Consider the following 19,516-nt stretch of genomic DNA (forward strand, 5'->3'; position numbering starts at 1 on the left):
TGTTGTTTGGTTGTTTAGTCGTGTCCGACTCTTCGTGATCCCATGGACCAGAGCACGCCAGGCACTCCTGTCTTCCACTGGCTCCCCCAGTTTGGTCAAACTCATGCTGGTAGCTTCGAGAACACTGTCCAACCATCTCGTCCTCCATCGTCCCCTTCTCCTTGTGCCCTCCATCTTTCCCAACATCAGGGTCTTTTCCAGGGAGTCTTCTCTTCTCATGAGGTGGCCGAAGTATTGGAGCCTTTACCTGCTGCTTTTGATTGGGGGGGGGGGCAGGACATAATCTGGCTAAAATTGGTGGGTTTTCTTAAGGGCTTCCTACCTTCCCCTGACCTCAAGGCCTGAAACAAAGAAACATGATAATGAAGCAGGAAGTCATCTCCCCCCTGCTGTCATGCTATGCCTAAGAGAAGGAATTTGCAGTGATCTGCACCATCATCCAAGAAAGGGATATTTGCACTCAAACCGCATTATTGATTGCTCCTAAAGAGTTGTCTACTCCGCACAATATGGGGCCTGGGGGGGGGGGGTTGGCAAAAAGCTGCCGCAGTTTCCTCCTGATCAGAGCTGCCAGCCTTGGAAGAAGCAGCCTCTGGCTGTCCCTGTAAAGGCAGCTTGATTTGGAGCAATTAACAGGTGATAAACATCTCCGTTGGGTAAAAAAAGACCTTTCATTCCTGCATGTCTAGCTACTGCTCAATAGGCACAGCCATAAAGGTCAGTTACACTCTTTGTAATCTTGTGTCAGTGGGTCTACGTTTTGACCATAACATCATCTCTTCACTTAATGCCTCTTTTCAGAACACATTTTCTGCACCAAGATCAATTAACATAGACCACATTTTTGCATGATCTTCATAGCACACCATTCCCATTTCACCTTCAGGCCAATGCCTGGAAACATTTTGTGATATTTTGGTTGACCTAATAATTGCATTCCTTAGTATAGATTTGGGGAGTTTTCTTCCAGGCTAGTACTTTCCTTTCAGCTTCATCCTATAACTAAAACGTATTTAAGATCAACAAGTAAACGGAGCGAGCTCCCGTTGCTCGGTCCCTGCTCCTGCCAACCTAGCAGTTCGAAAGTACGTCAAGTGCAAGTAGATAAATAGGTACCGCTCCAGCTGGAAGGTAAATTGCATTTCTGTGCGCTGCTCTGGTTCGCCAGAAGCGGCTTAGTCATGCTAGCTGCATGACCCGGAAGCTGTACGCCGGCTCCCTTGGCCAATAAAGCGAGATGAGCGCCGCAACCCCAGAGTCGGTCACGACTGGACCTAATGGTCAGGGGTCCCTTTACCTTTATCTAATGCTAGTCCTATTCAGAGTAGACCCATTGAAGTTATTGGACATGAGTAACTTGGGCTCGTTGATTTCTATGGGTCTGCTGTGCGTAGGACTAGTGTGAGACACAACCCAGTGCCTTTTTTTCCGAATGGTGAAAAAGTTATCCTGAAAGAAGTTCACAACTAAGGCATAGTGCAAATAGCCATTTCCTGTTGGCTTTCCACTGACTCTGATGCACAGCCTCAGAATGTTGAGGCTCTGTTTTTCTAAAAATATATATATATATATATATATATTTTTTTCATTTTCATGTTTTACAAATCTGTTTGAAACAAAAACCAAAGACAAAATCTTTACAATTCCAATTTACATTTCCTTCGACTCCCCTCCCCTCCTTTCTATGGTTACTTAATTTATATCTTTTTATTATTGCGTATACAGTTCAAATCTATTTATTAATTTCCCCTTAGCTTCCTACTTAAATTATTTCTTTCTGCGCGTGTTTATATCAATCCTGCTAATGTGTGGAGGCTCTATTTTAAATTATTTCTACTTTTAATTGTTTGTTCTGATGGCTTACGTTATGTTTCCTTCATACATATGTGTGTGTGTATTCAGTCCCAGGTGTGGTTTGTGGATACATAATAAAGTGTATGGGTTCAGGGATTCACCCTGCAATGCCAATGTGGGCTTGATTTTGAGGTATGTTGCATACATAGAGGTTTGGTACATGCCCCCATTTGATGCCACTAGCATCCTCACTGTACTCTAAATACCTGTTCCCTTTTTCTCCTGGCAAATGACCTTCTGCACCTCTAATTGCAATGCGGCCAAATTCCTCATCCCTGTTATCTCTGTTGCATGAAAATGTTTACCTGCTGGGGAGAAAGTGGTTGCCCTAGAATATTTTGCGAGACATGTGTGTCTTGTTGGGTGCCCATTCCTGGTAATTCTCCCTGTTCCTCTAACCCACTGCTTCAGTTTTAAAGTGAAGCACTCCAAAAATTTGCCCCTCTTGCAGAGTTCCAAATTCTTGAAACTGAAACTCTCCAAGGGCTACAAGAGAGCAAAGCTGTTCCCAATTAGGACAGAAGTGCCTGCCAACTCACTAATCTTCTAATGGAATTACAGAAAGAAAGAAAGAAATCTTATAAAAGAAAATATTTGCCCTTGGCTTAGCAGGTATTGAACCCTCAGCTTAAGAAATGTGTTTATTGTGTTGTTCTTACACATTCATTGGCCTTAACACGAAGCAGCCAGTCTTGCAGATTCCAGCAAAGGTGCCGTTTTCCTGCTTTCCGACTTTTTCTTATGTGTGCCATTAAAATAAGAATGAGCTCCAGTCCAAACTGAAGCACTCTTCCCCTGGCAGAAGCCCCGTGCCTTTAAAAACCGAACAGCAGGCAGAAATTTAACAAGCATTGTTGCTTTCTTCCATTACTGTATCTTCATACTGGGATGAATTTCTGCCTGTGTTGACTCTGTTAAAGGCACAGAATCTCTCCCGCAAAGAGAAATAGTCATGTTTATTTCACCAGCTCTGAAAATATCTCAAGCAAGTACCTTTTGTGCCATAAATTGCAATAAATCAGACAGGTTGGAGGGGGATGGAATTCAGCAGCAATTGAAAACAAGTCAGGCCTAGGTGTGGTAGTATACAAGGCTGCATAAAAAGGTAAAGGTAAAGGACCCCTGACAGTTAAGTGCAGTCGCAGATGACTCTGGGGTTGTGGTGCTCATCTCGCTTTACAGGCTGAGGGAGCCAGCGTTTGTCCGCAGACAGTTTTTCCAGGTCATGTGGCCAGCATGACTAAGCCACTTCTGGTGAAACCAGAGCAGCGCACAGAAATGCCGTTTACTTTCCCACCGGAGCGGTACCTATTTATCTACTTGCACTTTTTGGCATGCTTTTGAACTGCTAGGTTGGCAGGAGCAGAGACCGAGCAACGGGAGCTCACCCTGTTGCAGGGATTTGAATCGCCAACCTTCTGATTGGCAAGCCCAAGAGGCTCAGTAGTTTAGACCACAGCGCCACCCGCATCCCTTACAAGGCTGCATACACATGTTTACAGTGGCACCTCAGGTTACATACACTTCAGGTTACATACGCTTCAGGTTACACACTTCGCTAACCCAGAATTAGGGCTTCAGGTTAAGAACTTTGCTTCAGGATAAGAACAGAAATCGGGCTTCGGCGGCGCAGCGGCAGCAGGTGGCCCCATTAGCTAAAGTGGTGCTTCAGGTTAAGAACGGACCTCCGGAACGAATTAAGTACTTAACCCGAGGTACCAATGTATTTGCATCAGACTAACATGGCGAGCCCTTCCTCATTTCAATATGAATGCCTTAGCTTTAGTGCTAGCTTCTGACGTGGCAGTGATTACACTCATGTTTAATTGATTATTAGATTTTAAAAATCTAAGCGTGTATGTTCCAGACCCTCCAAGTGTTCAGGGGAGCTTTTAATGTGTGGTGTTTCATGGTGTTTTTAATAGTCTGTTGGGAGCCGCCCAGGGTGGCTGGGGCTACCCAGTCAGATGGGTGGCATAAAAATAATAAAATAACAATTTATTATCATCATCATTAATGTCCCTATTTTCCAGGGAAAGTCCTGGATTTACAGAAGTTGTCCCAGTTTCTGACTGAATCCCAGAATGTCCCGCTTTTCCTTAGGATGTCACTATTTTCATCAGAGGAATATTGGAGTTATGTGACCCCTGAGCCTTCTGAGGGCAGCCCTATATAGAGAAATTTTAAGTTGTTTTTCTATATGTAGGAAGCCGCTCAGAGTGGCTGGGACAACCCAGTCATATGGGTGGGATATAAATAAAATTATTATTATTATTATTATTATTATTATTATTATTATTGAATAGGACGTCCCTATTTTCATTGAAGAAATGTTGGAGGGTATGATGTTCAGGGTTTGCTACTAAAAATGAAGAAATAATATTACATAACAGTAAGTAGCTTCCTGTACTTCAGGTTCTGACATATAGGGTTGTGCTTCATAATGCTGGTGTTCAACAAAAGAGGTTTAAAAACTGTCTCAAGGCAATTTTTTAAAAATGTAGTATAAACACCGACAACTGGGAAACACTGGCCTGCGAGCGCTCCAATTGGAGAACAGCCTTTACCGAAGGTGTCATGGGCTTTGAAGACACTCAAACTCAGGATGCAAGGGAGAAACATGCTAAAAGGAAGGCACGCTTGGCAAATCCACACTGTGATCAACTCCCCCTCAGAAATCAATGTCCCCACTGTGGAAGGACGTGTGGATCCAGAATTGGCCTCCACAGTCACTTACGGACTCACTGTTAAGACTGTGTTCATGGAAGTCAATCTTACTCGGCTACGAGTGATCGCCAAAGAAGAAGAAGATGAACAACAAGCATCTCATTCTCCAAGCAGTGGTGAAGCTGCATGCTCCGCTACCGGGGGTGGAGAGCAGGTGGGGGCATGGCTGGCGCCCCCGGGGCCGTGACACACTGTCTGGGGGGATGTGGCGCGCATCTCGGGGGCGTTCTATGTCGCCTGCAAGGGCGTGGTGTGCTGCCTGTGGGGTGTGGTGCCAGGGGTGCGTGGGGCAAGTCTGGGAGGGCCGTTGCGATGGCACCCTACCACAATAGTGGTGCCAGTGGCGGTCCACTCCCTCCGCACACCCGTTCCTCCGCCAGTGTCTCCAAGACATCCTCCCTGTGCTGCATACAAAAACATTCAGCAGCTCTCAAGGACGTCTGTGTGTCCTTTCAGGAGTGCAATTTTTATAGCCCCAATTCAGCAAAGGAAAGCAGACATCAACATGTACCCTGCGTGTGGCTGCTACTCCTTATCTTCATTGCAAAGAACTTGAACTCACGAGATCAGTCCTCAGATGTGGATGGAGAGGTGCGTGCCTGCGTGCGTGAGTGTGCGCACACACACCCCTTGACCAAGACCTATGCGACGATATCAGAAAAACCCAGGGAAAATAGATTGCAGCAACACAATTGACACTTGATGAGAAAAGTAGCCCTGGGATTTGCTGGAGAAAACTCTCGCAGCTAAGACCTTCGCCCTGAACTCAACAAAGGGAGGAGGAGGAGGGGAAAAGCATCTTGTGGATTCCCCACCCCCCACCCCCCACCCCATAGCGCCTCCTCTTTCCAAGAACACCAAGTGGAGTCCTGAGTTAGTGGTCTAAAAAAAAAAAAAAAGGAAAGGAGTAAAGAGACCAAACTAGGCAACTTATGAGACTGCTTAATGTGTTAATTTGACACAGGCTTTCCTCTGAGGGTTAATAAACAACCCACCGAAATGGCAAACATGTATTTAGCATGACCTCACACAGTATTTAACACTAAGCCCTTTATCCCAACGACTTAGGTTATCAAGCTTGTTGCATCTTTATGGCTGGGCTGTTCCTGTGTAAACTTTGTTCTTTTCGCTTTTCAAATTAGTCGGATTGTTTTTTAACCAGATAAGGTCTCTATCCAATTGAGTGACTGGGTTCTAAAGGTCCCTTTCCCCGTGATGTAGCAAAAAAAAAAGGGTGGGGTGGGGAGGATGTATATGGCAAAAAAAGACAAGGGACCCATCTGTTTCAATGCCACATTACACAAAAAATGCTTGGAAGAAGAAGAAGAAGAAGAAGAAGAAGAAGAAGAAGAAGAGTTTGGATTTGATATCCCGCCTTTCACTCCCTTTAAGGAGTCTCAAAGCAGCTAACATTCTCCTTTCCCTTCCTTCCCCACAACAAACACTCTGTGAGGTGAGTGGGGCTGAGAGACTTCAAAGAAGTGTGACTGGCCCAAGGTCACCCAGCAGCTGCATGTGGAGGAGTGGGGAAGTGAACCCAGTTCACCAGATTACAAGACTACCGCTCTTAACCACTACACCACACTGGCTCCCAACAAAGTCCCAACTTCTTTTCTCAATGAACACCAAACTCCACACAGACACACACACACACACACTGCAGACCCTCCAAGTGTCCCTATTTTCCAGGGACAGTCCCGGATTTACAGAAACCGTCCTGGTTTCTGATTTGATCCCAGAATGTCCCTTTTTTAATCAGAGAAATGTTGGAGGGTAGGGAGTTATCCGACCCCTGAGCCAAGGAAAAAATTAACTATACAGTCTTTAGAAGACATCTGAAGGCAGCCCTGTATAGGGAACGGTTTTTTTAATGTTTAATGTTTTGTTCTGTTTTTATATATGTTGGAAGCTGCCCAGAGTGGCTGGAGCAACCCAGTCAGATGGGTGAGGTATAAATACAGTCAGACCTCGGGCTACAGACGCTTCGGGCTGCGCGATTTCGGGTTGCGCACTGCGCTGAACCCGGAGGTACTGGAACAGGTTACTTCCGGGTTTCAGCGCTTGTGCATGCGCAGAAGCGCCGAATTGCAACCCGCGCATGCGCAGGTTGCGAACGTGCTTCCCGCATGGATCATGGTCACAACCCGAGTGTCCACTGTAATAACATGATTATGCTTATTATGTATCTGAAGAAGTGTGCATGCACACGAAAGCTTATACCCAGAACCACCTTAGTTGGTCTCTAAGGTGCTACTGGACAATTTTTTGATTGATTTCTACTGCGAAGGGCCAACACAGTTACCTACCTGAACATTATTATGCTGATGGAAAAGGACACCCCTATTTTCACCTGAGAAATGTTGGAGGGTCTGACACTGAAAGTTTACAATTGGGGAGGCGAAAAGCCTAGGGAGGGATGATATTGAGCAGAAAAATTGGATTTGACAGAAGGCAGCCAAACCAGCCAAGAGGATTTTCTGAGTCAGTGATGTACTCTCTTAAAGTATGGCGCAAATATGACCTCCGTGTCTTCTAAGTCTGCCTTTAGTATGTGAGTGCGTGTTCACACACACACATCTGGATTTCCCTCTCCTCTAGCCAGAAGGTTGGGCAAAGGAGACTGATCTGATCCGATCCTCAGCCAGTCCTTTTAACTCCCATGGAAACCAATCACCAGAATAGAGAAGGTGGCTGAGAGGAAATATTGCTAATTGTGCTACCTTGGGACTTCTTATTTTTCATTAAAAGCTATCGCACATAGTGGTAGGAATTCAGGCTGGATCCATGCAGGCTCTGTTAGGAAGTGGTGTGGTGTTGGGGGGTGGGAAAATGGAATGTAGCGCATCAAACTGCAGGTAGGGGGATATCCCACCACATTCCCAAATACTCTGCCACATCTTCTGTCTATATGTCTGTCTGCCTGTTCACTGTGGGTTTGGCCACCTCTTGAGATAGGGTTGCCATTTTTCAAAAAGGGAAAATCCGGACACAAAACTTGAGCTTTTATTGGCCAAAGTTTATTGGCCTTTTTTTTTTTTGCAAAATCTCAAAACAAAATGAAGTTTTTGAGCTATTTTTAAGGAGATTCGCCGAAATATACACTTCCGACATGGTTTGCCGTACATCTGAATTTCCCCAAACATTTCAGTGATTTCTACCCAGACAATGTTTCCAATGGCCAAATCCCACCTATGAACAGGAAATTACAGACGTATGGCAGCCCTACTTGAGATAACTTCTCCAAACTTGTCAATATTTGGACCCCGGGTGCCATTTTGAATCAAGAGAGCAAACCAAAACATCACTTTAGTGCGCCTTCACCTGTTTTTGGAATCGGTTGGTCCGCTGCTCAAGATATGGCCACCAAACTCAGCACAAGGGTTCCTGCTGGGTAGGCATGGTCGTAATTGGTATTTGCATGCCAGGCACCATTTTGAACCAAGATAGTGCACCAAAATCTGACTTAGGCATGACTTTGTGGCCCCACTTCTCCGCCCAATTGATTCAGGACCAGGTCAGGTTGGAGCCCTTGTTTCTGTGTCCACAACCCTCAAAGTCACACAAATTACACTATCCATTGAAATATCATAATATTTTTTGGTTTCTCCAGATTGCTGGGCAGTGCTGGGTACGTCCTCCTAGCTAAGAAAACACTTCCCTGGAAGTAAGAACACATAGAAGAATGTGCATGGGTATAGAAGAAGAGTTTGGACTTGATATCCCGCTTTATCACTACCCAAAGGAGTCTCAAAGCGGCTAACATTCTCCCCCACAACAAACACTCTGTGAGGTGAGTGGAGCTGAGCGACTTCAAAGAAGTGTGACTGGCCCAAGGTCACCCAGCAGCTGCATGTGGAGGAGCGGGGAAGCGAACCTGGTTCCCCAGATTAGGAGTCCACCGCGCTTAACCACTACACCACAATGGCTCTCTAGCTCAGTTGGTTAGAGTGTGGTGCTGATAACGCCAAGGTTGTAAGTTTGATCCCCGTATGGGACAGCTGCATATTCGTGCAGGGGGGTGGACTTAGATGATCCTCAGAGTCCCTTCCAACTCTACAATTCTATTATTCGAATGCCCCGGTCACTGCTGTTCTCAGTTGCTGGAGTCCCCGTCCCCCCCAAACTGTGTGATTATTTTTAACACGAGGGAGCATTTTATTTTTAACAAATGTGATTCTGAAGTGTCATTTCAAGCTTTTACCCACTTCTTTTATTTTGCATGTGCACTTTCGGCTTCAGGACTAAGCTGGACATTATTGCCCGGAGAAGCAGGACATCTAATCAGCCCTTCTTTTAACAGGGAAAGATGCTGCCCAGGGGGAAAATGGTGGGAAGGAGCATTTGCTGCCACCTGAAGGTCCAAACTAGACACTACACACAGATGCGTGCAACACCGTCCTTAAAGACTTTCCTTCTTCCTAACGTTTTCTGGAGCGTCAAATGGGGCTGGACCAGTGCCGGATTTACGTATAAGCTAAACAAGCTATAGCTTAGGGCCGCACGCTCGTGGGGGCCCCCCCCAAAATTGAAAGGAAACAAACACTGGATGTACATTTTCAAAATATAAGATAAAAAACAAATAAAGTAAAAGCTACCCACAGCAACAGTGTTTTGTGTTGTGTAGGCTCCTATGATGTAAGTAATGGGCCCCACCTGCTAGCCTGCTCCCTAAAAATATCACTGGTTTGCTCATTTCTATATCAATTACTTTGATAAAATACATACAGTGGTACCTCGGGTTACAGACGCTTCAGGTTACAGACGCTTCAGGTTACAGACTCTGCTAATCCAGAAAAAGTACCTCAGGTTAAGAACTTTGCTTCAGGATGAGAACAGAAATCGCACAGTGGCAGCACGGCAGCAGTGGGAGGCCCCATTAGCTCAAGTGGTGTCTCAGGTTAAGAACAGTTTCAGGTTAAGAACGGACCTCCAGAACAAATTAAGTTCTTAACCCGAGGTACCACTGTGTTTTGTTATATGCAAATGGCTTTAGATACCTATTAGATCCATAAATTACCATATAGCATATATTCAACACAAAAACAGTGACAATTTGTTGTTGACAAGGGACAGCTGGACATATAAAGGGCCCCGTTACCTTCAGTAGCTTACGGCCTCATCAAACCTAAATCTGGCCCTGGCATTGGACACAGGAAAATTAAAAGATGCTTCACTCTTTTGCCCAGCTACCATTTCCTAGCTCTAAATCATCCATCCCTAAGTATTTCCCTCTTTCAGAGTTTTCAAATTCAACACTCATTCGGGAAAAAATATCACCAGGGCATGGCAGGGAGCCACAGATGAGGTTTTAAGTGAGGAAATGGGAAATCAGGAAAAGATAGAGGGTTAGGGTTAGGAGGGTTCAGCTCCTCCAAACAACCTGTTTAGTGAACATTCGATTTGCTTACATGAAACTCTCGGCCGAGCATTTGTTCTGATTTATGGGGCGGTTGTATGACAAATGCTATTCATTCTGATTCGCTTGGTGTTTACATGTCTTCCTATTCAACACTCGTCATCTCACACTTTTCAATGCATTTAATCTGTTGCTCAGTCCCTGCTCCTGCCAACCTACCAGTCTGAAAGCACACAGTGCAAGTAGATAAATAGGTACCGCTCCGGCGGGAAGGTAAACGGCGTTTCCGTGCACTGCTCTGGTTTTGCCAGAAGCGGCTTAGTCATGCTGGCCACGTGACCCGGAAAAACTGTCTGCGGACAAACGCCGGCTCCCTTGGCCTGTGAAGTGAGATGAGCACCGCAACCCCAGAGTTGTTCGCAACTGGACTTAACTGTCAGGGGTCCTTTACCTTTAAAGTTATTGAATCCCTCTCCCAAAATACTGACAAATCCAGAGGCAGCCTAAGCTCTGCCCCCATTGCCACTTCTAGGAACTGAGTAGCCCAGGGGTAGTCAACCTTTTTATACCTACCGCCCACTAATGCATCTTTCTTGATGGTAAAATTTCCTTACTGCCCACCAGTGCTCGATGGAAGGAGGATTCAGCTTGTGCCACAGAACCCCCTACTGCCCACCGAGAATCCTGAAACGCCCACTTGTGGGCGGTAGGGACCAGGTTGACAAGGCCTGGAGTAGCTCCTTCAGAATAACATTTCCCCATTTTACAAGGATGGCTGGGGAATACAGTGGTACCTCGGGTTACAGATGCTTCAGGTTACAGACTCCACTAACCCAGAAATAGTACCTTGGGTTAAGAACTTTGCTTTCGGATGAGAACAGAAATCGCGCAGCGGCTGCGTGGCTGCAGCGGGAGGCCCCATTTGCTAAAGTACCTCAGGTTAAGAACGGACCTCCAGAACGAATTAAGTTCTTAACCCGAGGTACCACTGTACTAAATGCATTTGTGCAGAACGTCCAATTTGGCCCTCCAATCACAGAAAAGTCAAGGTATACATTAAAAAAAAAACCCTCACAGAAAACCGTAACAGACCCCCTCCTGTAGAAGATGGACACAAATAATGTTTGTTATGTAGATAAGTCTCTCTGATCTCTGTTTTCAGACACAGAAGACTTGAGTCCTGTATATGAAGGGCTGTGCAGTCCAAGTCTAGAAGAAGAGTTTGGAAGAAGAGTTTGGATTTGATATCCCGCCTTTCACTCCCTTTAAGGAGTCTCAAAGCAGCTAACATTCTCCTTTCCCTTCCTCCCCCACAACAAACACTCTGTGAGGTGAGTGGGGCTGAGAGACTTCAAAGAAGTGTGACTAGCCCAAGGCCACCCAGCAGCTGCATGTGGAGGAGCAGAGACACGAACCCAGTTCCCCAGATTACGAGTCCACCGCTCTTAACCACTACACCACACTGGCTCTCTAAGTTTAAAGGCAAGTTTAAAGTTTAAAGTCTACTAAGTTTAAAGGCAAGAAACCATATCCTGCTGTTTGAATTTGGTTAGAAAAATGGTGTCCATATCTGGATGAGCTTATTCATGAGGTTGGCTGGCTTCCATTCCACACAGCTAAATTTAGTGCCTTCCATTGTATTAATTTCCAGAGGGGTAGCCAGGGAGGTCTCTCAAAACTGCTTTCACGCATTTTACAAGCCTCTTTAAATGTTCACGATTTATTATGATGATGTAGAACATTTTAGTACAAAAATGGGAGTTCCGGCATTAAAAAAAAGTCAAGTCATTAGAATTCCCAAGCCTCAAACTGACGGATGAGTCACTCTGATTGATACCTGGAAGAAAAAGTCAGACTTTTAGCAAAACTGGGCTTCTTTCCTTTTTTGTACATGAGGCTGCTGGCAGCTTTTAAACGGCGTTCTTATAATTGCACTACTTCTACACGTCAGAAGCCATGACATTTAGATCGACAAAGCTCTTCAAATGTGACATAGTATTACGCTTGCCGTGTTCGTATTAACACAGGGAACAGAACAAAGGCTAAGCCCAAACTGACGTCCATGGGAGACAATTGTTTCTTTGATCCAGTAGAGCAGGTTGAGCGCCTGTATGTGTTGCCAAATTTAAAGAAGATGAAACCCTCCCTATCAGCTGCTTGGCAAGGAAAGCAGGGTTGCGTCTCTCAGTCCTGCTCCCTGAACTGTGGCTGGGCACATTCAAAACACATTCTTTCCCTCAGAGAATTATGGGCACTGTAGTTGACCCATCACAGACTTACAATTCCCAGCAACACTGAACAAACTCCAGTTCCCAGAATCCTTTGAGGAAAAGAATGAGCTTTGATATCCTTGAAGGTCTAGTGCATATGAAGCCTAAATTAGGGGGATTCCAGCTTTGCATACAAATAGGGTGGCCATACTTTGAAGAGCAAAAGAGTTTTAAAGACGCCTACTATATGTAGAAGGGACACGGGTGGCACTGTGGGTTAAACCACAGAGCCTACGACTTGCTCATCAGAAGGTCGGCGGTTCGAATCCCTGTGACGGGGTGAGCTCCCGTTGCTCGGTCCCTGCTCCTGCCCACCTAGCAGTTCGAAAGCACATCAAAGTGCAAGTAGATAAATAGGCACCACTCTGGCGGGAAGGTAAACGGCGTTTCCGTGCGCTGCTCTGGTTCGCCAGAAGCGGCTTAGTCATGCTGGCCACATGACCCAAAAGCTGTACGCTGGCTCCCTTGGCCAATAAAGCGAGATGAGCGCCGCAACCCCAGAGTCGGCCACGACTGGACCTAATGGTCAGGGGTCCCTTTACCTTTACTATATTTAAGCTACAGAAGCTGTGATATATTGCTGAGGGGGGCAGAAGAAGGGAAGAAGAAAGCAAGTCTTCAACCGCCAGTCATTCAGAAAGTATAACCAGAGACATTTCGGCAAATTAAAAAAAAAAATCCAACCGGACATAAATTTTAGCCCTGAAAAAGAGGACATGTCCTGGGAAAAGAGGACACATGGCAACCCTAATACAAATGTATGGATCCAGTGGGGGGGGGGGCAGCAGGGGCACCCACCCGCATTTGGGATTCCCCAGGCATTCAGGGATATAACTGCTGGCTAGATCGAGGTAGTAAAGTCTAAATCACTGCTACCATGTGAAGAGTCTTCTGCACCACTAACACACATTCCTGATGAGAATGTTCTCCCCAGGCCAGAGGTGGAGAACCTGAGGCCCTGATGTTCTGATGTTGGTCGTGAACTCACAACAGCCTCAGTCAACGGTCAGGGATTATGGGAACTGAGTGTTAGGGGAGGGGTAGTACCCCTTGTGGGGGACACACTGGGCTCCTTCCAGGGCAGTTTGTCCACCTTTGCAGTGGCGTAGAGTGGGTTGTCAGCACCCGGGGCAAGGCAAGTAATTTGAGCCCCCTAACCCCTGGATTTGTGCCCCCTAACCCTAACCCCCAGATGTTGCGCCTGGTGCGGCCGGCCCCCCCTGCACCCCCCACTCTACGCCACTGCACCTTTGGTCTCCACCCTGCACTCAGCTCTCACCTGTGGCTCCTAGAATCTGTCATCCTGCCAAAATGGCCACACCCCAGAAAACAGCTTCAACTGGCCGGCTAAACCATGTAAGGAAAGCCAATGGGTATCAATGTGTTTTACAAGTTTAATCTGCCCATGTTACTTAAGTAAGCAGCATCAAGTGAGTGAGGAACAGAGCTTTGGAATATAAATTTTGTAACTGGGAACAGCTGGAAATTAGGCAGCGTTTTATCCTTCAAAAACAATAGAATCCTCCTACCCTTTTTTTCACTCAATTTATTTTCGGAATAAAACTTTACGTGATTACGGAACTGCGAAGAGACTCCAACAGTCCATGTAAATATGTTTTGTATTGTTTTGATTTTTTTGCACGAGGCATTTAGAGGAGCATTGTATGCGATTGCGAGTAGCCAGTGCTGTGGCCAGTGGGGTACAGATGTCCTGGACCCTGAGACAGTTGGGAGCCCAGACTCTTAGATTTCTTTCCTTTTTTAAAGAAAACTGACCAGACATTTCTGAAGGAAAAGCGTAGAACGCAAAGGCAACTCTAAGGCTTCAGCACTCGGCCAATGGCACCATTGCTCCCAGGTCCCGGTCCAGCACTCTAACCACTCCACCTAGCTGACTATGTATAATACAAATTAAATGACTTCATCAGAAAATATTTGTGTTGATAAATTCCTATAGCATTGTTGCTGTGTTGTAGTAGGACTGGACTTCACAGCTGGCTAGTAAAAACTAACTCTTGGCTTCCAAAGCCCACCCTATAATTCAGACCCCATGTGTGTGTGTGTGTGTGTGTGTGTGTGTGTGTATAGTATTGATTTCAAAATATTTAAAAATAAACATCAAAGGCAGAAGACAATGTCTCATACTTGTTGGTGAATAGCTAAAGCTGATATCTGAAGCAATTTTATACATACTTTTATCTTCAAGCGTAAGTGAAAAAGCTGGGATCAGATTGTGGGTGATGAGCACATTCTAACATTTTATTATTTCGGTCTTCACTCCATGAGAAACACACTGGTGCCTCTTAGCAGGAAGAGAAATCGATTCATTTACATTCTAAGTGGTCTCATTAGGTTTTAAAGTGCTCAGAGGTGAACAAGAGAAATCTATACATCATCTTTTAGCAACATCTGTTTCAAGTGGCCCGCAGACAGCAGCCATAATTATATCATATTATTGCGTTTATTGATTTCTTAGGCTATTTAAGATGAGAGCCGCTTGTTTTGCTGCGTAGCTGCGATCGTGTTACAAATTGCAGAATTTCGTTCCGCTGCAGCGGAATGTTCATCAATCAGCTATCTAACTCCCCTTTGAAAAGACAGAGCATCCATTTGTCAAGCGATAGTGGACCATGATGTTCCTATAACCGTGTCATCAGCCAGTCATCTGTATTGCCTTGCCAAATGGTGGAGAGAATCTTACCACTTTGCTGGACTTCTGACTGACAATCTCACCACATTTCTGCAACTTGTTGACCCAACGAGCCCTTTAAGTGTTCCTGAGGCCCTGCTTTTCTGCAGTCAGTTTGAACCAGAATTAAAACTAATAATAAAAATAAAAATAAAATTGTACCCCGCCCATCTGGCTGGGTTTTCCCAGCCACTCTGGGAGGCTTCCAACAAAGATGAAAAATACATTAAAATGTCACACATTAAAAACTTCCCTGAACAGGGCTGCCTTCAGATGTCTTCTAAATGTCAGGTACTTGTTTATCTCTTTGACATCTGATGGGAGGGCGTTCCACAGGGTGGGCGCCACTACCGAGAAGGCCTGGTTCCCTGTAGCTTTGCTTCTCGCAATGAGGGAACCTCCAGAAGGCACTCGCCGCTGGACCTCAGCGTCTGGGCAGAACAATGGGGGTGGAGATGCTCCTTCAGGTATACTGGACTGAGGCCATTTAGGGCTTTAAAGGTCAGCACCAGCACTTTGAATTGTGCTCAGAAACGTACTGGGAGCCAATGAAGATCTTTCAGGACCGGTGTTATGTCCTGTTATGTGGCCGCCCCCAGTCACCCAAGTCTAGCTGCCGCATTCTGGATTAGTTGTAGTTTCCGGGTCACCTTCAAAGGTAGCCCCACGTAGAGCGCATTGCAGTAGTCCAAGCGGGAGATAACTGTAGTTCTGAATGACGACATGCTATCTAATATAGCACTCTGTTCCCAACAAGAGTTGGTGCTACCTGGCTCAGAGGTAAGTCCTTCTTCCTGTCAACCCCTTTAATTAGTAGCTTCCTGCCTGACCCTCTTTTCAAGCTGCTTTTGCACTTGCAATTCATTCCTTACTATTCATTTAGTATGATCACAGACTCCCCAAACTGACTTACCGTACCTAGTTCACTTGGGAAATTGGAGATGGGGGTTAATGACTGGTTTACTCCTTTGCAGCCAGATAATTGCTCTTTATTTCCCTTTTGTCTTGCAGTTGCAAAATACAGGAGCATTAGTCCCTTGAAGAGAACTGGAGCAAGGAGGGAGCTACTCGTTAAACTTCTGTGCGCCCTGAAAGGCTGCAGAGAACACCCAGGCAAGGCTAGGGCTACAGTTAGACTTTAAGATTCAGTAACAACAACAAAGGCCCCACCACAAACCAGGTCTGTCTGAAAAACAATGGGAGAATAACAAAGAGAGCAGGGAAGGCAATTATTTGGCACCCATGTCATCGGGATTGTCATTGGAAAGGGTGAACTAATGCTGTCCTCTTGCTTGAGGCTTAATATGTAAGACCTTTACTTTTAATAGCTCTCTGGTGAACAGACAAAGCAGCATTGCAGCATAATTGCCACTGCAATGCACAGCTGAAGAATTATTTGCCATAAAAGCGCACCTATAAAACTCCATGCCCTTTTCTGGAAACACACAAGGGGACAGAATTGGCACAGGAGGAACTGCAGAACAGTGCTTTTGCAAAACTACAGTATCCAAGGAGCAATCTGAAAGTAGTTTTCCTGGGATTAGTAGTTTTCACACCAGTTTTCCTGGTGTGAGCAGAGAACAGGCCCAGATTCTTGCACTGAACCAGTGGTCCAAACCAGAGACCCACCTCTGACTCCCAAGCTGCAACACGGGAGGGCAGTGTGGTGTAGTGGTTAAGAGCGGTAGACTCGTAATCTGGGGAACCAGGTTCGCTTCCCCGCTCCTCCATCTGCAGCTGCTGGGTGACCTTGGGCTAGTCACACTTCTCTGAAGTCTCTCAGCCCCACTCACCTCACAGTTTGTTTGTTGTGGGGGAGGAAGGGAAAGGAAATTGTTAGCCGCTTGGAGACTCCTTCGGGTAGTGATAAAGTGGGATATCAAATCCAAACTCCTCTTCTTCAATTTTTATGTTTTGACTTATACTTAATAGCGCTAATAAGGTACATTAATTCCCTCATTTCCCCCCCCCATTCGCAAGGTGTCTATGACAAAAGTGTCTCTCACTACATGTAAACAAATTGTGGGAAAGACTCTACATGGTTGGCCAGAAATATGTATTGTTATGGGTTTTGTAGGGAGATGCTCCTAAACCCTGCAAATTAATAAATGGTAGAATTTTGATTATTTGGCGTATTGAAGGGAAGATTGCAAGCCGGTGGAAAAATATGGGCTAAGCTCTCTTTCCAAGCCAGCACCTCACCTGGGATAGAGGTGTTAACATGACCAAAGGTATTGATGGTCTGTCTAAGACAGACATAGGCAAACTCGGCCCTTCAGATGTTTTGGGACTACAACTCCCATCACCCCTGACCACGGGTCCTGTTAGCTAGGGATGATGGGAGTTGTAGTCCCAAAACATCTGGAGGGCTGAGTTTGCCGATGCCTGATCTAAGAGGAATCTTGGGCCTGGGCAGACAGAGGTTGCCAAGGTGATGATGGGGATTGTGAGAAGAAGTGGCCTCCGCCACATCTTAAATTCTCCAGAGCAGCACAGACCCTGGTTAAGGGCCAAGATCCCTGGAATCCTGTGCATAATATTGGCAGGGATTGGGGTGGCCGGGGAAGTTCATCCACAGGAAGCAGTCATTTGTTGTCATTGGCATCTGTCAAGTTGTGCCTTGCATTTTCTATAAATTCCTTACTTTTTTCATTCTTAGTACCAAGCACCTTGTTGCATCCTTTTGCTGGGGGAGCTTTGCTAAGATCTCACACCTTCTCCTGCTCTGTTAGGAGACTCAAAAAGAGTTGCCCGCTGTCACGCAGCTGCTGATCTCTCCCCCATCCCTTTGTCCCTCTGAACTCCCAACCAAATCCTGATATCAAAGGCGCAGCCCAGCTGTAAAAATAACATTTCGGCAGAGATGAAACAATTTCTGGGCAATATGCAAATGTTCAAACAAACACCACCAGGTTTGTGTGGAGCATAAAAGAAGCACATTTCTGAGCAGAATCAATTTTGCAGGAATCAAGGGGCTTTCCTCGCCTTCAGAGCAGCAACACACTCAGCGTGTTAAGAGATAACCAGCTATCAAAGAGAAGCAAGACAAGCAAAATAAAGGAAAATGCACAGCTAATATTGCAGTATGTTTTCTTTGAGACAATGGAATCAAAACAGTGTGAGTTCAAAGGGAAAGCTAGATTGAAGAATGGGCAATAAAGAGGACTTCCTTTTCTTTTCTTTCTTTTTTTTAATGTTTAAATGCATTTATTAAATCACAGATAATTGTGCCCTCTACAGGCATAGTATTAGTATATTCCAATAAAAGCTCCAGCGAACCCATGGCTGCTCCCAACTTTTCAGCAGAGGGTTTAACTCAGCATCTCTAGTCCTCTCTCCATTCTTTTGGGGTAATTCGACCAACCGGAGACAAATTCCATTCTATCCCTGTTTGTGTCACAACATAGCTCCAAATGGAGACACAAAACAGAGCCCCACCAAGCAAAATCAAGTTGCCATATTTGCCATGAAAATCAGGCCCATGTTTGCTGTGAACTTGTCTTGCCGCAGTACGCTGCACACCACGAGCCGCGAAGCCCAGAGCTCCCCTCGCCAAAGGAAAAACCATCTCTCTGCCTCAGGATCGGACTCAGCCCCTCCGACTTTGTTTTCTAGTGAGAGAATAACAATTGGGCTTCAGTGTGGCTTCTAAATGAGGTAAAGTACAAGATTCAAGTTCTCGAGATATGAGAAAGGAGGTGCAAACAACACATTTGGAAAATCAGGTGCCACAAAAGCTGAGAGCTTCGTATCAGCCCTGTACATAGTGTCTGAGGGCCAAAGCTGAACACCAGAGGAGCACCATCTGAATTCACATATCTAGCAGTACCATTTCTCTAGGACTGCTGTAACTTTGTGTTTCCCTTACGTCCACTCTCCCCTCATCTGAACGCCTCTGTTCAAGTCATTTCCTCCACTTCTTCAGTCAATTAGTTCTCCATCTCTGCTAACTTCAAACTGTTCAAATATATAAAAGGATGTCACATAGAGGAGGGAGAAAGGTTGTTTTCTGCTGCTCCAGAGAAGCGGACACGGAGCAATGGATCCAAACTACAAGAAAGAAGATTCCACCTAAACATTAGGAAGAACTTCCTGACAGTAAGAGCTGTTCGACAGTGGAATTTGCTGCCAAGGAGTGTGGTGGAGTCTCCTTCTTTGGAGGTCTTTAAGCAGAGGCTTGACAACCATATGTCAGGAGTGCTCTGATGGTGTTTCCTGCTTGGCAGGGGGTTGGACTCGATGGCCCTTGTGGTCTCTTCCAACTCTATGATTCTGTGATTCTAACTTTCTCCCACAGTTTCTGTGTCCTATCCGCAGCACCACTACCAAAGACTGATTCACACCATGCATACATTTCTTGGTACAGAAGGATTCTCTTAAATGAAGGTAGCTTGCATGCTCAAGTCCACAACTGCATTCGTAGCAAAAGGCTGCTTTGCCTGCGGTTTGGTCTGGGATAGCAACTTACAGGAGTAAAATTGTGTGCCATGGAACAACTCCCACTCGCCAACCTTTTTTGGGGCGGGGCGGGGGGAATGTTACAAGCTATCCTGGAAAGGGTGAAAATGTAGTACAGACCTTTCTAGTTTAAGTTGTATTTGGGTCCCTGCCCAAATAATA

Source organism: Podarcis tiliguerta, assembly GCF_965153285.1.
Source record: "Podarcis tiliguerta genome assembly, chromosome: 7".
Taxonomy (NCBI): Eukaryota; Metazoa; Chordata; class Lepidosauria; order Squamata; family Lacertidae; genus Podarcis; species Podarcis tiliguerta.